At 41.7% G+C, this 19,802-nt stretch overlaps 1 protein-coding gene across 3 annotated transcripts in view; it reads left to right on the top strand.

Annotated features, from left to right (window-relative positions):
* The window catches only part of NFE2L1 (NFE2 like bZIP transcription factor 1), a 76,206-nt gene that overhangs the window by 32,131 nt on the left and 24,273 nt on the right, over positions 1–19,802 (top strand). The window contains exons 1-2 of one of the 3 annotated variants that reach the window (XM_058181014.1): positions 15,998–16,229; positions 19,444–19,655. The gene's annotated coding sequence lies outside the window, so the exon portion shown is untranslated. Of the gene's footprint in view, positions 1–15,997; positions 16,230–16,549; positions 16,689–19,443; positions 19,656–19,802 lie in introns of those variants that run through there. The other 2 variants (XM_058181015.1, XM_058181016.1) reach the window with 2 other exon arrangements.

The following is a 19,802-nucleotide window of genomic DNA, read 5'->3' as shown; positions in this document are numbered from 1 at the left end:
GGCCAGATCCTGACTTTGGCCACCTAATGAGAAAGAAGGACTCACTGGAGAAGAGCCTAATGCTGGGAACGATTGAGGGCAAAAAGAAGAAGAGGACGACAGAGAACACGGTAGCTGGATGGAATCACTGAAGCAGTAGGCGTAAGTTTAAATAGACTCCAGAGGATGGTAGAGGACAGGAAGACCTGGAGGAATGCTGTCCATGGGGTCGCAATGGGTCGGACAACAATAAAGATCACAAAGAACAGACCTTGGCTTGCTCACTTTTGGACTATAGGTCTCAGCATTAAAAGAAGGATAGAACAGAAGTGTTCCTGATTTCTGCTGCCCTAAAGGATTTTCATTAGGAAAACATTGAATGAAAGAACAAATGCATAAATCACTTCATAAATCACTTTAGAGAAATAAAATTGCACTGAAAGAACAAAACTAAAATTTTGCAAATTTGGTACATTAGATTCACCAACCAGGGCTTTTTTAGAATATCTCAGCAGATTTTCTTCTAAACCCAACTCTAAAGAATTACCAACAATGATCTTACTAGCTACAGGATAGTTTCACTGCTTTTCATTTGATGCTGCCTAGTCATACTGGAATGGAAGCAATGACAAGTTTTATTTTCTTGGGCTCCAAGATCATAGCAGGCGGTAACTGCAGCCATGAAATTAAAAGATGTTTGCTCCTTGGACTACTGGATAAAAGTGGGATTTAAAAAAAAACAAATTAAGATGCTTCATAAGGAAGAAATGAGTGGAACTTTGAAGGAGATGGCATTGATTTTCCAAAGTACAAAGGATATAATGGAGAAAGGGTTTAAGGAGATTATGGAAAAAATGGAAAATACTATACATGAGTAAAGATCTAAATGCTCAGAAAAGGGAGGAGCCAAAAGAAGGAATGTTGGAAAAGATAGAACCGAAGAATCAATGAACAAAAGAAGATGACAAGGAGGAGATAATAAAAATAACAGTGATTGATGAATTAAACCAGGGGGAAAATATTTTAAGAGAGTTGAAAAGAGATTTGGAGACACAGGAAGATACTTTTGAATGGGAAATAGGGGTTTGGGCAGATACTTTGGAAGCTAGGCAGTGGAAAAGGGTAGAGATGGGAGAAATACTTAGATTGTATAGTCAAGAAGTAGATGCGGAGATAAAGAGAGGAATATGGGGGGCAAGTCAAAAAAAAAAGCATAGTAACTAAAGTACTGAAGCTGGCCAGAAATGATGGTTAGAAAGGAAAGGGATTCTCTTTTCTCTTTGATGTTTTGATTTCCTTTTCAAATTCTCTTTCTTTCCCTTCTCTTTTAGAATGGTGGCATGATTAGAAGGGGGAAATATTTGTATATACATACCTTTATATATGGAATGAAAGTAACAATAAAATGGGAAAGTTAGATATTGAAAGATGGCGGGGGTGAAATGCTCCCAGTTCGGACCGGATCAGGTGAGTAGATAGCAGAGATTGGGGCTGGTTTGCCGAACTGGGAGCAATGGCTGGCTGGCCACACCCACAAACCGGTCCCTGGCCCACAGTCCTGCCATGCTTGCCTGCCTTCCACGCTGCCTTCCCGATGTCCTGGTGTCCAGCTTGTGAAGGCAGGCAAGCGGAAGCCCATGTGGAAGGCAGGCAAGCGGAAGCCCATGTAGAAGGCAGGCAAGCATGGCAGGGCTGCAGGGAAGGAGGTAGCAGCTAGCCCATGGGCTTCCGCTTGCCTGGCTTCGCAAGCTGGCCACCGGGACACCGGGAAGGCAGTGTGGAAGGTAAGCATGGCAGGGCTGCAGGGAAGGAGCTAGAAGTTTACTTGCCCCCCCCCCATCCCATAGCAATGGAATTGTTTTGTTCACCGCAGTGGTGCTTCTGGAGGGCAGGCAGATGTCTGCAACTGACAACTATAATGAATATGTCCACCTGCCCTCCCGAAGCACAACTGCTGTTCTCTTCACCCCCCGACCCCACTCAAGCAGTGGCATTTCTTCTCTGCTTCTCTCAGGATGCTGGTGCGGGCACCATGGATGCATAGCTTGTTGGGGCTGAGCAGGGAAGCCACTGTTTGAGTGGGGGGGTGAGAAGAACGGCGAGAGGAGTAGGTCAGATGGAGCTGGCTGACTCAGGGCTGTTCAGAAGCCATCCCTGACGCTGCAAGAAGTTTGGGTGCCTCGGCTTCAGATTGCTTCCTCCCTCACACACACACACAAACAGAGGTTGAAGAGCTCTTTTATTCGCTCTCTCTCCAAGCACCCCATGCACAGCCCATTTGATAAAAGAACACGCACGTTTCTGGTTGTGCACGTTTGACTGCAGGAAGAGGCCCGTGTGGAAGGCAGCTTTTTCTGCAGCTTCCCCCTTCCGTTTTTGGAGGCTGTGCCTTTGCAGAAACGGTTTGTACAGAGGACTGGTCGGGGGAGGGGGGGATGCGCAGCCTTCCAGGATGAAGAGCAGAGCAAGAGAAGGCTCCAAGGTTTGCTTGGACAGTCAAGCCAGAGGGAAACTCAAAGCACTGGGGCCTTCAGAAAGGCAGAATGTGCTTTTGTGCAGCTCCTGGCTTCTGTGACATTCTGTGAAAGACAGAATGTGCTTCTGTGTCAGAATGTGGAGCTCCTGGCTCTAACAGTGAGTGACGTGTATAGCATCAAGTTGGCCATGCCCACCCAGTCACATGACCACCAAGCCACGGCCACAGAACCGGTAGCAAAAAAAATTAGATTTCATCCCTGAATGATGGTATTATTAAGTACCGTATTTTTTGGTGTATAAGACATACCTTTTTACCCCGGAAAAGAGGGTGGAAATCTGGCTGCATCTTATATACCGAATGTAGCCCCGCCCACCCACCGCCCCTCACCCTTTGGACATTTTCCAGTTCCAGGCGGCTAGGATCTGGCCTGGGGCACAGCCTGTCCTGAAGAGGAACAAATCTCTTCGGGACACTTTGGGGGGGGGAATCTGCCCAGCGGCTTTGGTAAACAAAGCGGGCCCCATGGTTCGCGGCTGGTCATCCCTCTGGCCACCCAGCAGGCAGCTAAGGTCAGACAATAGTCACAATGACTTCACTCCCCAGCAACGTGAGGAGCCACTGCCGCCGCTGCCGCCTAAGCCCCCTCTACGCCCAAGAGCCGAGCCGAGCCAAGCCTGATTCCAAAGGAAAGCATTTTTGGGCAGCAGCCCCATGATCCTCTTTCTGATTCCAAAAGTGGGGTGTGCAGAGGCAAAAAAAGTGCTTCGTGTTTTAGGTGGCAGATCTGGCCAGGAGGAAAGAGATGAGTCTGCTGAGAAGGAGGATGAGGGTATGCGGCTCTGCAATGTGCAACAGGTAGGAGCATTTTCAGGCGGCAGCGCTGCAATCCCCTCCCCAAATTCAAAACGGTTCTCAGTTCCTTGCTGCACATTGCAGGGAAACTGGCCGCCGCCTGAAACGCGGCTCTGAAAATTGCATTGGGGAATTGGGCCAATGGGCAGCGGTGGCTGGAAAGGAGAGATGTTTCACGGCTCCCATTCGGCTCAGCTTAGCTCGGCTCCTGAGCATAAAGAAGGCTTATGTGGTGGCGGCAGCAGTGGCTCCTCACATTGTTGGCGAGTGAAGTCATCGCAACATTGTCTGCCCTGAGCTGCCCGCTGGGCGGTCAGAGGGGTGACCAGCCGCGAACTGTGGGGCCCGCCTTGTTTGCCAAAGCTGCTGGGCAGAGTCCCCCCACAACCATCCTGAAGCTCAGGCTGTGCTCTGACCCTCCCCACCAGAGCTATAGGTAGGAAGATGGGGGCATCTCGGGAGCAGAGCCTTTGGTGCCAAGTCCCTCTTCTGCCCTCATGAAAATCATCCCCCACCCCACTCATTCCAGTTAAACGCATGTAGAGTTATAGGGTTTGTTTTAAATAGATAAAAAGTTCTGTGCTGCTCATTATCAAAATCAAGTGGAAGTCTGGACATGGCTGATCTTAATGCTGGTAGGCAGAGGCAGAATTCTTTTTTTCTTGTTTTCCTCTCCAAAAATTAAGGTGCGTCTTATACTTCGGTGCGTCTTATACTCCAAATAATACGGTATGTTTTAATAATATTGTGACTGGCGTTGCAATAATATATTGGAACACTGAGCAATTAAATAATGAAAGAATATACTTTAATATAAACGTGTACATTGTTATCAGAATTATATAGATTTGATGATTGTAAAGAATATGATTAGAATAATTTTATATGTCTAAATAATATGGAGATTGGTATTAGAATTGTGTATTAAAACATTGAATAATGAAATAATGAATGATTGTATCTTAATACAAATAGATGTAAAGAGTGAAATATGGGAGGTAAGTTAAAAATGAACAAGATTCAAAGTTCCAAAATGGGCGATGTTGGATAGAAAGAAAACATCTTTTAATAAAAGATGACATGTTTAGAAGTTAGAATAGAGATAGAAATAAGAGAAAGGGGGAATATCAGGGTATACATCTTTACAATATAAAAGAAAAGCAATAACAAGAGGGAAGCTTAGAAATTGAATGGCGGTATTATTATGTATGATAAAAAATAATATGGTGAGTGGCATTAAATCAATGTGTAAAAATATGGAATAATTAAATAATGATAAACTACAACTTAATATAAATATGTATTACTATTAGAAACATATAAGTTGGTTGAATATAATAACTATGATTAATTGTACCAGTTTTATTTGTATTAGAATGTATGACACCAATTTTTTTGGAATTAACTAGAACTATGTACTGTGTTTCTCCAAAAAGACAACCTGAAAAGAAGCCCTATCAAGTTTTTAAGGGGATGCCAAAAAATTAAGCCCCACTCACAAAATTAACCCTAAGTAAGACTTCCCACCCCATGATGCAAGTGGTGGGGCAAGGCATACTGGTAAAAAATAAGCTAGGGTAGGGATGGGTGGTGGTGGGGCTGCCCTACTTACCAGGCCTTGCACACCACAACACCTGCTTCGCCGCCTTCTCCAGAGCTCTATTATCAGCTGCAAAGGCCTTTCTGGAAGGAATCAATCTGGAGCTTTGTTACCAGCTGCAGATGCCTTCCAGAAGGCATCTAAAGGTGAAACGAGTACGGAGTAATGTGTGCAAATGGCGGCAAGGGCTGCAGAAGAAGTGGGCCAGCAACAGGCTCCTGCTAGGCGGGGCTGTCAGTGCCACCGCCGTGAGGTGAGTCAATAATTAGAACCCTCCAAAAAGAAGGCCTAGCTGTTTTTTCGGTGTCAAAAGAAAATAAGACCCGGCCTTCTTTTTGGAGAAACATGGTAGTATGAATCTGATTTGTGTTAGTTACAGGATATAGTCGGTCAGTCTGCAATAATACAATATCACTTGTGCAGCAGGCTACATATAGAATCAACCTACCAGTAAAAAACTTCATTTAAAACATCACATTTAATTAATTCAAATATTTGTCCAGTTTTAAAATATATAACCTCCAATAGGCACCTATAAAGTATTTTTGAAAGGGGGAAATCACTCCCCTGAACTGCCGAAGAATTAAAATTAAAATCATGGCCTCCCAAAGGTTGCTGTCTTCTGATTTACAAAGGAACAGATACAATGTTACATTGACATTGACCTTCTACTTGTTTTCAAAAAGGAATTAACACTTTACCTTGATTTTTTTCATGTCTCCATGACATTGGGAAAGTGTACAAATACTTACCAGCTCCAATGTCATACATTACTGCCACTTCTTTCCCTCCTGCCTAAAAGCTTTCTGGAAGGTCAGATTGTTCTTATATGTAAAACTGGATTATAGCGGAAGAGATGCAGAAAATGTCTGGTTTTGGCATCCTTGGTGCTCTCTGAGCTTGGTTGTTTTCTTGCAGACATTTCATTATCTGAATAGGTAATAAGATCTAATGATAATAATAATTATATCTAATAATATCTACCAAGTGCATATTTATTTCCTGACCCTTCTTAAAATAAGGATCCAGATCATAGACAATTCCTTCCTCCTTTCCTTCTCCTTGCTAGCAGCACATTCACATTTCATTCCACATTTTCTAAAAAGTACCTGAAATGTACTTTGATAATAGCACAGTATTATATTCTCTATCACCACAAGAAATCCAAATGGCAGCACTATCAAGGGCAGTTTATTTCTTTGAGTAATGCAACTCATATGTGGACATTTTTCTTGTCGGTTTGTAAATACTGGATTATTCCAAGAAGTTAACTGATAGAGCAGTAGCTATATCAATATTTTAATGATTGATTGGTATTATTGAGTTGGAGCTTTTGCTTAAAAGTTGCAGAAAACAGTGCATCACATCAATGGGAAATCTGCAGGAAGCAGAATATTTGCTAGTATGTAGCTATCACCATTATATCCAAAATATAAAGGCAAGACCAGTCATAATTAAAATGAGTGGGAATATAAAAGCTATAATTTTGGGGTAGCATTGCAAGGAAAGGTGATGTACACTGATACCTATACATTATTATAACTCTGATCTCTGAAAGAGTACACTCTGAGGGCGTACAAACATTGACTATTCATAAAGTGAAGCATTCCTAGGCCATAAGGCCTAAAATATAGGAAACCCCGCCCCCAAAAAATGTAGCACATGTGTGGTAATTATCTCCACATTTGTAATCAGATTAGGCAAACATTAATGGACAGTAATATGACTGAAAAAGAGGAGCAAGAAAATCAAGGATCTTTAAAGGTGCCCTGCTGTTACCCTATAGAATAGAATAGAATCCTTATTGGCCAAGTATGATTGGACACAGAAGGAATTTGTCTTGGTGTCTCAATGTACATTAAAAAAAAGATACATTTGTTAAGAATCAAAAGGTACAACACTTAATGATAGTCATAGGGAAACAGTTAATATAAATCTTAAGCATACCAACAACAAGGTTACAGTCATACAGTCGTCAGTGGGAGGAGATGGGTGATAGGAATAATGAGAAGATTAATAGTAATGTAGACTTAGTAACTAGTCTGACAGTGTTGAGGGAATTATTTGTTTAGCAGAGAGCTGGTGTTTGGGGAAAAACTGTTCTTGTGTCTAGTTGTTCTTGTGTGCAGTGCTCTATAGGGTCGTTCTGAGGGTAGGAGTTGAAACAGTTTATGTCCAGGATGCGAGGGGTCTGTAAATATTGCATGTCATTACACATTAAGGTATAGTGACAAGACGTCCCGCTTTTGGCGGGACAGTCCCGCTTTTTAATAATTTGTCCCGCGTCCCGTGGCAATTCCAAAAAGTCCTGATTTTTTTTTTGTTTCACTCCCACTCTGAAAATGGGAGGCGGCAACGCAAGAGGAGGAGGCGGAGAAGGGAGAGTGGCGGAGAAGGGGGCGCGAGAGGGAAGAGAGACGCCCGAGGGGAAGAGAAGAGCCGAGCCTGCCTGGAAGAGCCGAGAGGAGAGCCGAGCCTGCCTGGAAGAGCGGAGAAGCAGCAGCCGCTCCTCCTCCTTCAGGCAGGGGGCAAGACTCAGTGCGCATGCGCAGCCCCCCCTCCCCTGTCAATGGTGTCCCGCTTTGCCATCGCTGAAATCTGGTCACTTTACATTAAGGTCACATATGTTTTTATTAATTCATCTTTAGCATACTCTCATACTTGGCTTTAAATGTCGAAATGGCTGATACCCACATTCGCCCCTTTGATTTTTCTGGAGGCACCATTCTGGAGGCACATGCTGGACAGGGACGTCTTTCGTTTTTGCTCATAGATGCAATTTTGGCCCCCACCTGCATTTTGAGGCTTCCAGAGCACCCAAATTCTGCTATTAAAAATAAGTATAAAAATGCCAGTTTTCATTAGCATTTCTCCCCTTAATACAGTAAAATTACGTAATACAGTAAAATTAAATAAATGTCACAAGAATTTTAATATATTTATTTTGCCTTTAAAAATCTTCAACCTTCAAAAAAGCAGAAACAATTCCTTTTGAAGGCAAAAAATATTTTCTTCCCTGTTGCCAGCGGCTGAAAAACTTGTCTGACTCATTTAGGGTTTCACCAAAAACCTGTTTAGAGAAAGTAAAATTGCAAGGAGGGTGTGAAAGAGAAATGAAGTCATTTGCTATATTCTTTTAAGTCACCAAACAAGCATTTTCAGATGCCTCATTTCTAAAGAAAAAGATCCTTTACCACTTTAACCCAATTAATAGCTTTGTCAAGCCGTTTACGCCTATGTTTATGTGGGCACAGCTTTACCCAACACACCTGTTCAGGCAGTTGGCTCTTTCTCTCTTCAAACACAGCATTAAATTACAGTATTAAATAGATCTCGTGATGCAATGGGTTTCAAAATGAATACCACAAACACATACTTGATACAAGATATGCCAAGGTTGATCATTCCCTTGTCAACTGAGGCTACTTTTTTGAGATACTTTATAATAAACTAACTATTCTTTAATGTTTCAGGCTGTAAAAATGTTTTTTTGTTCTTATTTATTTTCAAAGTTTGATCGTATTGAGGATTTCTGGACTGATATTTCTGAAGTATTTCTAGTTTTCTAGTTTTAAGTTTTGTAGTAAAGAACTGCTAACCCTTCAGACAAAATAAACTATGTGCTGCATATTTATAGAATAATGCATAATTATTATGTTAGGTAAATAACAAATACTTCTCACATAAGATAAACACTGAAAAACAAATTCTCAGTTTTATCATAATTGATTATTGACAAGGTTCAAATTGATTTTAACAAAATGTATATGATTTGTAAGAGTTCAGTACAAATAGAACAATAACATACTACATGGCTGGCAGTAAAAGAAACAGAAAGTTTCATTATTACTTTTTTGCGGAAAGAAAATGGGAAATGTATAATGTCTTTGTAGAGTTCAACTGCCAAATGAGCACATGGAAATAAGTTCATCAGGTCATCATACAGGTGTATTTCAAGGATGTTTCAGCTTCAGCTAAATTTCCATCTCTCACTTAATCTAAAATTCTGATTGAAAAACTGTTTATGTAATCTTCCTTTAAATGAAAAACTGTAAAATTAATCCTTAAATTGGCAAGGTCAACTTGTTTATAGATTGTATAGATTCTATGTCTACAATTTTTTATATTACATTAAATTTAGGTGCTTACCTAATATATATGATTTAGTGGTTAGGGTTAATATATGAATATTTATTACATTTTTTCTTTTTTTTCCTGTATATCTACCTAATCCAAAGAGTGATGGCAAGGTTGATTTGTTTGGAGCTATAAACAAACAAGACAGACAGATATACAACATCCAATTTACAATCAGTTTGTAGGGATTAGGTAATAAACAATTAAATAGTGATGTCAAGATTTGGAGTCATACAGTCTCCAACAATGCCCTTAGCACATACAATATTTTTCTCAAGGAGAAAAGTACCTTTTAAATTCATCCAATAATTCCAAATTTGGAACAAACTGTCAAAGGCACATAACAGTGTGGTGACGGGTGTGTCAATAGAGAGTGGAAAGAACTGGTATATGTCTCATAATGATATGAGAAATGAAAAATAGTAATTATGATTACGCCATTACTTTATCTTAAAGGACAGATATTAGCTAATGTTTGGTAGCTTAACATATTAATTCAGATTATAGGTGTTCCCAAATTAAAATTGTGTAAGTCTCTTGTCTCATTCTCAATTTTAGGAGTGAAGAGTTGTGCAGGAATAGACATTTATTTTGCAGCTTGTTTATAAAGTTAAATGTTAACATATAGAGGTTGTCCTTGATTTACAATGGTTCATTTAATGACTGTTTGAAGTTACAACGGGATTGAAAAAAGTGATTTATGACTGTTTCTCACACTTACACCACTCCAGGATCCCGATGGTCATGTAATCAAAATTCAGATGCTTGGCAACTGGTTCATACTTATGGGTAACTAATTTATCTACTGCAATAATTCATTTAACAAGAAAAGGCAAGGAAGGTCGTAAAATGGGACAAAACTCAACAAATGTCTCATTTAACAACAGAAATTTTGGGCTCAATTGTGGTCATAAGTCAAAGACTGTCTGTTTTTACACACACACACACACACACACACACACACGGTGTTGTTGTTAGTTACGAAGTCATGTCCGACCCATTGCGACCCCATGGACAACGTTCCTCCAGGCCTTCCTATCCTCTACCATCCTCTGGAGACCATTTAAGCGCACACCTACTACTTCAGTGACTCCATCCAGCCACCTCATTCTCTGTCGTCCCCTTCTTCTTTTGCCCTCAATCTTTCCCAGCATTAGTTTCTTCTTCAGTGAGTCCTTCCTTCTCATTAGTATACACGGTATGTGTATATTATTCTTGATCTGCCCTTCTTACTTAGGATTACACTTATTTTTCAGTTTTTTTGCCAGGAGACATGCTACAAAACATGAGTTAAACAAAGCCAGGACAAAAAGTAAGTTTGATTTAATTTACATTAAATTTGATGAAATATTCCTCATATAAATAATACATTTCTCTTCTATGATACTAAAAGTTATAGTTCCATAACAATTTTGGAAAATAACTATCAAAATGTGAGAGGGGGAGGGGGATTTTTAAATTTGAATATGAAAAATGTATTTGATGCCTTTATTTCTGGTTGAGATGCAGACAGAACAATTTTGAATGAAGGGTTTACATATACTTTCTTTTTAGTGCTTTTTTAAAAACAGTGCACTACTCAGTTTTGAGATCCCAATGGTGATCATGATAAAACATATTATATTTTTTATTATTGCTGGATTTCATTGGAGAAAAATCAGTAACTGTGGTATATTTTTATTTTTTATTTATTTTATTTTTTCACACAGTATATATAAGCATAAGCATGAAATAATTACACAATATATAAACATAAGTATGAGTATGTAATAACTATATCAATTGGATATAACGAAAGGAAACAATAGGACAGGAACGGTAGGCACACTTGTGCTCTTATGCACGCCTCTTACAGACCTCTTAGAAATGGGGTGAGGTCAATAGTAGACAGTTTTTGGTTGAAGCGTTTGGGATTTTGGGAAGAGACCACAGCGTCAGGTAGTTTATTCCAAGCATTAACAACTCTGCTACAGAAGTCATATTTTCTGCAATCAAGATTGAAGTGGTTAACATTAAGTTTAAATCTATTGTTTGCTCTTGTATTGTTGTGATTGAAGCTGAAGTAGTCTTTAACAGGAAGGACATTGCAATAGATGATTCTATGAGTTAAACACAGGTCCTGTCAAAGGTGGCGGAGTTCTAAGTTTTCTAAACCCAAGATTTCAAGTCTGGTGGCTTAAGGTATTTTGTTGTATTCAGAGGAGTGGAGAACTCTTGTAAAATATTTCTGGACACGTTCAATTGTACTGATGTCTGAAATGTGGTATGGGTTCCAGACAGTCGAGCTGTATTCAAGAATTGGTCTAGCAAATGTTTTATATGCTCTGGTTAGTAATGTAGTATTCCAAATTACATATTAGTATTAAATTATTAAATTAGTATTAAATTACCAAATTAGTATCCCAAATTACAGATTGTAAATGACCAAGCTGAGCCAGAGGTTGGGATCAAATCTATCATCAATTTGCAGTCTCTACCCCTCCCCAAGAGAAGTAAGTTGAGCCCTCTTGAAGTTCACTGAGTCTTCTCTGACACAGATGCACATTAACCATTAGGTCAGTTCAGATTCTTGTGTATAGGTAGCATGAAATAAGCTTGAAGTACTTTTGAATTCTATCCTGGCTCCTGACTTCTTGCATATAACAAATAAGTTCCCAAGTGCCTAAAGCTATATTAGCAAAACCCACTCTTCTAACATATTGGAAATGGAAATGTGGAAATGGAAATAGAAGTAGCTGCTGGTGCTTGCTGTGCTACCATCATCATATTCTGATTGTAAAGAACACTTAGAACAAAAAATGATTTTTACATGTTCAATTTTCTACCTTATTATATTCAGGGGAGTTTTAATGGGAATTAAAATTTTCTACCTTATTATATTCAGGGGAGTTTTAATGGGAATTTTAAGGGGAGGGTGGGAATTGACGGGTTTGGGTTGGGGGAGATGGAGGGGGAAACCCGTCGGGGAGGGAGCCAAGTCCAGTGTGTATTCGCAGCGTTAATTCAACAGGTCCAAAGGTAGCGGGGGAGGGGGTCATTCCAGTTTGTCAGGGTCGAGCCATTAATACGGTAAGTGGGAGAGGCAGATATGACAGAAGGGAGGGGCCACATCAGGTTGCGGGGGTTCGCTCTCGCTGTTTACGAGCGATTGCGTGCTCCGGCCCCCCAGGATTTTCCTGTGACCCGAGTGGCCAGAGTACTCGGGACTTGGGCCTTCGGCTGATGTTATGTAATGCCAAGTCCGCGGTTAATAAAGCCCCCCTGATCTCAGATCTTATTCAGGAAGGGACCGCAGACGTTATGGGCATTACGGAGACCTGGTTTGGCACCGAAGGGGGGGTTCCCCTAGTGGAGATGTGCCCGCCAGGTTTCCGAGCATTCCATCAGCTGAGGGCCCAGGGTAGGGATGGAGGGGTGGCGGTTATTATTAAGGAGAGTCTTGAACCGAGGGAAACCATGTGCCTCAGATAGCTGGGTGTGAATCCCTCTACGTGAAGTGGGGTCGTAGGACTCAGGTGGGCTTGCTGATCACGTACCTGGCTCCTTGCTGTGTGTCAACAGCCCTGCCTGAGCTGTTGGAGTTGCTGGCCGGGTTGGCAATTGACACCCCTAGACTGTTGGTCATGGGGGATTTCAACTTGCCATCAACCGGCGTGGCGTCCTCGGCGGCTCAGGAGTTCATGGCTTCCATGACGGCCATGGACCTGATTCAATTAATTGACGGCCCTACCCACGTCGGGGGAGGCACCCTGGACTTGATTTTTATCTCTGGCCAGTGGTTGAATGATCTGGTTTTAAATGATTTAGTTGTCGAACCTTTGTCATGGTCAGATCATTTTCTCCTTCGTCTAGACTTTCTGACCGCTACCCACCACCGCAGGGAGACGGAACCAATGCGTTGGTTCCGTCCCAGGCGCCTGATGGACCCGGAGAGGTTCCTGACGGAGCTTGGGCCGTTTCCCGAGCACCTGGCCCACGACACGACTGAAGAACTAGTTGCGGCCTGGGAACAGGCCGCGGCTGGAGCTTTGAACCGTGTCGTGCCTTTGCGGCCTCTGACCCAGCGTCGGTCTCAACCAGCTCCTTGGTTCTCCGAGGAGCTGAGGGAGATGAAACGCCAGAGAAGACGCCTAGAGAGTGTCTGGAGATCCAGCCGTTCTGAGGCTGACCGGACACTAGTTAGGTCCTACAGCAGGACCTACCTTGTGGCACTGAGGGATGCGAAACGTTCCTATGTTTCGTCCCTCATTGCGTCGGCAGATAACCGCCCGGCCGCCCTGTTTCGGGTGACCCGCTCTCTCCTTCAACAGGAGGGGCGGGAGGACCCCCTACAAGGGCGTGCCGAGGAGTTTAATGGTTATCTATACGATAAAATCGTTCAGCTTCGGGACGGATTGGATCAAAATTGGGTAGATCCAGGCGAGGGTTCCGAGATCCGTCTTGTTGAGGTGGTTTGGGATGATTTTGATCCTGTGACTCCCGAGGACATGGACAGGTTGCTGGGTAGGCTGAATGCCACCACATGTTTACTGGATCCGTGCCCCTCCTGGTTAGTACTGGCTACTCAGGAGGTGACACGAGGCTGGCTCAGGGATTACAAATGCTTCTTTGCGGAGGGGTCTTTCCCGCTGCCTTGAAAGAGGCGGTGGTGAGACCCCCTCCTCAAGAAGCCTTCCCTGGACCCAGCTGTTTTAGGGAATTACCGCCCAGTCTCCAATCTTCGCTTCACGGCGAAGGTTGTAGAGAGTGCAGTGGCATGTCAGCTACCCCAGTACCTGGATAAAGCTGTCTATCTAGACCCGTTCCAGTCCGGCTTCCGCCCGGATACAGTACGGAGACAGCTTTGGTCGCACTGGTGGATGATCTCTGGAGGGCCAGGGATAAGGGTTACCTCTGCCCTGGTCCTATTAGACCTCTCAGCGGCTTTTGATACCATCGACCATGGTATCCTGCTGCACCGGTTGGAGGGGTTGGGAGTGGAGGCACCGCTTATCGGTGGTTCTCCTCCTACCTCTCTGACCGGTCGCAGACGGTGTTGACAGGGGGCAGAGATCGACCCAAGGTGCCTCAAGTGTGGGGTGCCGAGGGGTCGATTCTCTCACCCCTCCTGTTCAACATCTATATGAAGCCGCTGGGTGAGATCATCAGTGGCTTCGGGGTGAGATACCAACTGTACGCTGATGACACTCAGCTGTACTTTTCCACCCCGGGCCACCCCAGTGAAGCTGTCGAAGTGCTGTCCCGGTGTGTGGAAGCCGTACGGGTCTGGATGGGGAGGAACAGGCTCAAACTTAATCCCTCCAAGACGGAGTGGCTGTGGATGCCGGCACCTTGGTACAGTCAGCTGCAGATGCGGCTGTCTATCGGGGGTGAGTCATTGGCCCCGATGGAGAAAGTACGCAACTTGGTCGTGCTCCTGGATGATCGGTTGTCCTTTGAAGATCATTTGGCGACCGTCTCCAGGAGAGCTTTTTATCAGGTTCGCCTGATCCGCCAGTTGCGTCCCTTCCTGGACCGGGATGCCTTATGCACGGTCACTCATGCTCTCGTTACCTCTCGCCTGGACTATTGCAATGCTCTCTACATGGGGCTCCCCTTGAAGAGAACCCGAAGACTTCAGCTAGGCCAGAACGCGGCTGCGCGGGTTATTGAGGAAGCAGTTCGGAGCTCCCACGTAACACCTATCCTGCGCAGACTGCACTGGCTACCTGTTTTTTTCCGGGTACGCTTCAAGGTATTGGTTACCACCTTTAAAGCGCTCCATGGCTTAGGACCGGGCTATCTACGGGACCGTCTACTGCTGGCCGCTATCTCTCATCTTCCGGTGCGTTCCCACAGAGAGGGACTCCTCAGGGTGCTGTCAGCCAAACAGTGTCGACTGGCGGCCCCCAGGGGGAGGGCCTTCTCTGTGGGGGCTTCGACCCTGTGGAACGAACTTCCCCTCGGGCTTCGACTACTACCTGACCTTAGGACCTTTCGCCGCGAACTTAAAACCTATTTATTTCGGATAGCTGGACTAGCTTGATTTTTATCTTTAATTGTAATTGAATGTGATGGGTTTTTAAATTTTTGTAATTTTATGGGGGTGTATATTATTTTAATTTTTGGGCATATTTAAATCAGTTTTTTAAGGGTTGTTTTAATTATTGTGTATGCTTGTATTTTATCTGCCTGTTCACCGCCCTGAGTCCTTCGGGAGAAGGGCGGTATACAAATTAAAATATTATTATTATTATTATTATTATTATTATTATTATTATTATTATTATTATTATTATTATTATTATTATTATTATTATTATTATTATTATTATTAGTATACCTGAGCATATTTTGGATGAATTTCAAGTTTAAGAGGAGTAAAGGAAGATAAATTGTTACATGGATAAATAAAATGTCACTAAACCTGAATTATCTGCAGCGACTTAAAAATTATACATAATACAATCTATTAAATGTAAAATTACGTTGAAGGTGTGATTTCAGCACAAGTAAAGAAGCATTCACCAAAACTTCCAAAGTAGTATCGAATGTTTAAAATTCATACATGAACAGGAACTTCTGAAGACGTCACTTGGTTGTCAATGGCAACACTCTCAATATGGCGCCATTTCGCAAGGGTAATAGGCCCGTCATTAGGTGGTTATACGATTACGTAATCGGGTGGGGAATGGTAAAGAAACTAACTGCAGCTTTAAAGCCTATAGTCTCAAAGATAATGCCAAGAGGCGATTACACTTTCGAGCGACAGTTGGTTGTTTCCTCTGTCAATCAAACCATCTGGTTCAAGGAGCTAAGTGAACATTAAACGGATTGGGAAATTTATGTATAAGTATGAGTATGAGGGCACCGTAGCCAGCCCTTTAACCATCGTGATTGGCTTTTTCTCTTGACATTTTTTTTTTTGCCTCTGTTAACACTTTTATCTGTGTGGATTCTGACTGGACATTAAGCTGTCAGTCGCTGTAAGGTTTGTGGTTAGAAAATAATGTTTACTTTCTGAGTGGACAAACAAGCTGTCATTCATCTCGTTCGTTAAAAAACGATTGGACAAAACTACACAGAAGGCAGGAAACCTTGTGGTAGCTGTCGAATGCCGCTGCATGGGCTTAAGACCGGCATTGAGGCAAGGCCTCCTGAAGGTAGCCGTGCGTGCTGGACGGCGATCGCTGGACAGGGAAGGTATACAGATGAAATGATGGATTTCTACGACGGGAAGTTGGTGGACAAAGCCTAAGCAGGGGAAGGATAAAGGGGAGGTGGGCTAGAGAATAAAAGAAGGGATCGCATACTGGGGGGTGGGTGGGTGGGTGGGTGAAATCTGGGGAGAAAAGAGGTGGGGGTGACCCAGAGAGACAGCCTGCAATATATAAAGGGGGGTTGGGGGGTTGAGAGGCGTTGGCGGAGATGGTTGAGAAGAAGATGGGGGTAAAAACACGAGACGGAAGACGGAGGGCAGGTAAAGGAGGAGGCTGGAAGAACAGGACTGAACGAAAAATATGAATCGAAGAAAGGCGACTGCGGGGGAAACGGGGCTCAGATGCAGGCTGGGCAGAAACGAGGTGGGGTTTTGATCAGATGAGGCTTGTGGAAGGAAAGAGACGATCGCTGGACAGGGAAGGCGGGTCAGGAGGGAAGAAGGTGAGTTCAGGCGTGGGTAGACTGTGGAAAATGCTAATACATGGGGTAATACCGGTATATGGAATTCAAAGGGCACTAGGTAGACTGAGAGAGAATTTAAAAAATGAAGAAAGTTAGGATTATGAGGAGGTAAAAAGTTAGCCTGAGAAAGTGAGGATCGGAGAACTGCTTTTCCCTTCTTGTAAGAGAAATTCGATAAGGGAATTTAGGATAGGCAGGATTTGCTGAAAAATGAAATGGGGGAGGGGGTCTCTGAGTGGGTGAGGCACTCCTAGAACATAAGAAATGGAATGAGGTTGATCCTATATAGAAGTAGAAATGGAGTAAAACCAGATAGTGGAGGAAATGCGAGCCTAGCAAAAGTAATGGGCGGGGAATTGTTTCTAGAATAGAAGCAGTTTGGCATTTAATTGTATTCTCATGCCTGATTGTAGTAAATGGATGTGTTGCAGGCCAAGAGCTGTACTGTTTAATTAAAAGAACATTTGCATAATATTATTCTGTGACTTAATAATTAGCTTGTGGGAGTTAGCAATCCTGACCTATTTTTTCAAGGTTCTTATATTTGGAATCCAAGACTTTTAGAGAAAGGAAAGTAGACCAAAAAAAAAAAGAGAGAAATGTGGGATTAATTATAAAATTTTAAGAAAATATATACACCAGATATGGATTAATTAATTAAGGAAAAAACTCTTGCCTGTTGATCTTGATTTTGTTTAAAATCATTAAATGGGTTGCACTCCCTACTGCATAGGAAAATAATGCTTTTGAATCTAGATAACACTAACTTTTGTATATCACATTATAAAGAAATATTATTTTAAAAATGACAGCTAAAGTAAAAAGCTTTACATTTGTTGGAGTTGTACTTCCTCATGGCTCTGTGTGCTGTAAATAGGACAAGGTTCATACTCTTGAGTGAAAAGATTTGTGGTAGAATTCTCTAAGTTCTCTCTTATGTCATTAGCTTGCATTTTGAAGAGTTTAAATTTTTAATTGAGATTGTAGTGAGAGTCCAAAAAGTCTTAGCGATTGAGAAAGTAGGATTAATGAGGAAACATAAGAAAGAAACTGTCTGGTGGAGGATTTTGGCTCTCATGTCTTTCAAAACAACTACTACTTAGAAATCATGCGTCTCTGATGGAAATAGAAAAAGGTGCTGAAATATGATAGTAGAAGCATAGATTGGATTAGTCTGAGTATATGGTTGCTGTTCTTAATAGCTTAAATCAAGGTATGTCTTTTGGAATTCTTGTATTCTGTTTAATTTGAAATGGGAGCAGATGATGCAATAGTTGTGATGTAGATTTTAAAAACAATTTCAAATTAATTGAAGGAAAAATTGTATTGAAAAGCTCAAGACATGAAAGCCACAAACAAGCTTCTCATGACTTTATATTTAATTCTAAAAATTTGAATGTTTTCAAATTCTAATTTCAGCAATGTTTTCTGATAATATATGTAGAATTATTGTGATGGGATATTGACCTTCCTTATCCTCATGTTTCTAGTTTTTATCAGAAAATGGTTTTATATGTTTTCAATGTTTAATTCATTTTGATAGATGCACTTTAATGGCAATTTAATAGTGTACAGAGATTTTATTGCTTGAAGCTTGCTGTACACTTACATATGAAAGTATAAAGGTAGTATTTGATCATAAATGCCACCTTATCCGTAATTTTCATTGGATAGATAATTGGGGAAATGAAAGAAGCCCAATTTTTCCTAAATAAGTTCTAAAATTTAAATGAATCTGCCAAATACTGACCTGCCAGCAGTTATATCTCCTCTTCCAAGAAGGAAGGCAACATATGTTTTCTATAAATATTGACAATCAAACTGATTGAGAGTCAGAATGCTCAACAATCGGGAATCAGGGAAAAAGATGGGCAGAGGTCACTGGGAATACCTGTAGGTATTAGTAATACAAGAGTCACAAGCCCTGGCGGTTCCTGGATTAAGGAAAAAAACTAAAAGAATCTGAATAGCTAAAGCAAAGATCCATGCATATATTAGAAGCTATGTTCTTTATTAAATCCAATAATTTCTTCAGTAGGCATGAAGTTGTAGGCATGGCTTGGGAGAAATAGTTGCAAACATAGCTCTTGTGCTGATAAATTGCATCATCCCTAATGCTCAAAGTGAATTTAAAGTCCTTTTAAATTACTCAGAAATTTATGCTGAATGAAGGAATAATCAGCAAGTTTAAACATCACCCACAGTAAGCTCTCAGTGGTGAGAGAATAAAAGGAGGCAAACACCAATATTCTTTGGAGTGTTGATATTTGGCTCTTGCTAGGTAATCAGATGCCAGAAGCCAAATTGATATTTCCTTGAACTGTCCCGTCTCCCTCTTATGTTCAGACGTGTCTGATTCTCAGAGACTGCCTGGACGGACAAGTCCTTGTAGCTTTTTTGCAAAGTTTTCCAGAAGTGGTTTGCCATTGCCTTTTTCCTAGAGCTAAGAGAAAATTACTATCCTAGTGTCCGGCTGCCTTTTTATCTAACACAGGAATAGAACTCAAGGTCTCCTAATTGCTAGCCTAATTTCTTAATTACACCAATTTGTTCCCCCATAAGTAGTAGGATAATGCTAAATTATTTGGCTTTTTTGGTCATGATTTTTTTGTTAAATTAAATGTGCACTCCACATCATATTTCTAGCCTGTACAAAATGAAAAAAAAGTGTTGAAGTGATTTAAAATATGGTGCCTTTTAATGCCTCTCCTTGATTTTTTTGGGTGTGTTTCAGTTTCTGATGAAACTTGCAGCAAGCAGCAGAAGAGTCTTCCCTATTCTGGAACCCTGTACTCTTTAACTGCTCCTTCAGGAAGCCTTTTAGAGAGAAAGGAGGAAAGAGGGGAAGATCAAACTTGCAGCTGTTTTGGAAAACTTGTTCCATCTTGCAGTTACTGTGGAAAAATAGAAGATTCAAGGAAGTTGCTGTGTAGATTCATTAAGACAGTAAGTCACATGAGTTAATATGCTTTGTTTCATTGTATTCTGAATAAGCTGTTCCAGAATAGAAGTCCGCTTAATGAGAGTTTTTATTCCTGGAGAGTTCTCAAATTATTCATAATCTGAATTCATTTAGATTTTCCTTTAAAATGG

This window comes from Ahaetulla prasina, chromosome 4 (genome assembly GCF_028640845.1).
Source record: "Ahaetulla prasina isolate Xishuangbanna chromosome 4, ASM2864084v1, whole genome shotgun sequence".
NCBI classification, from domain to species: domain Eukaryota; kingdom Metazoa; phylum Chordata; class Lepidosauria; order Squamata; family Colubridae; genus Ahaetulla; species Ahaetulla prasina.
Note: the sequence above shows the minus strand (reverse complement) of the source record. Positions and strands in the feature narration are given on the sequence as shown.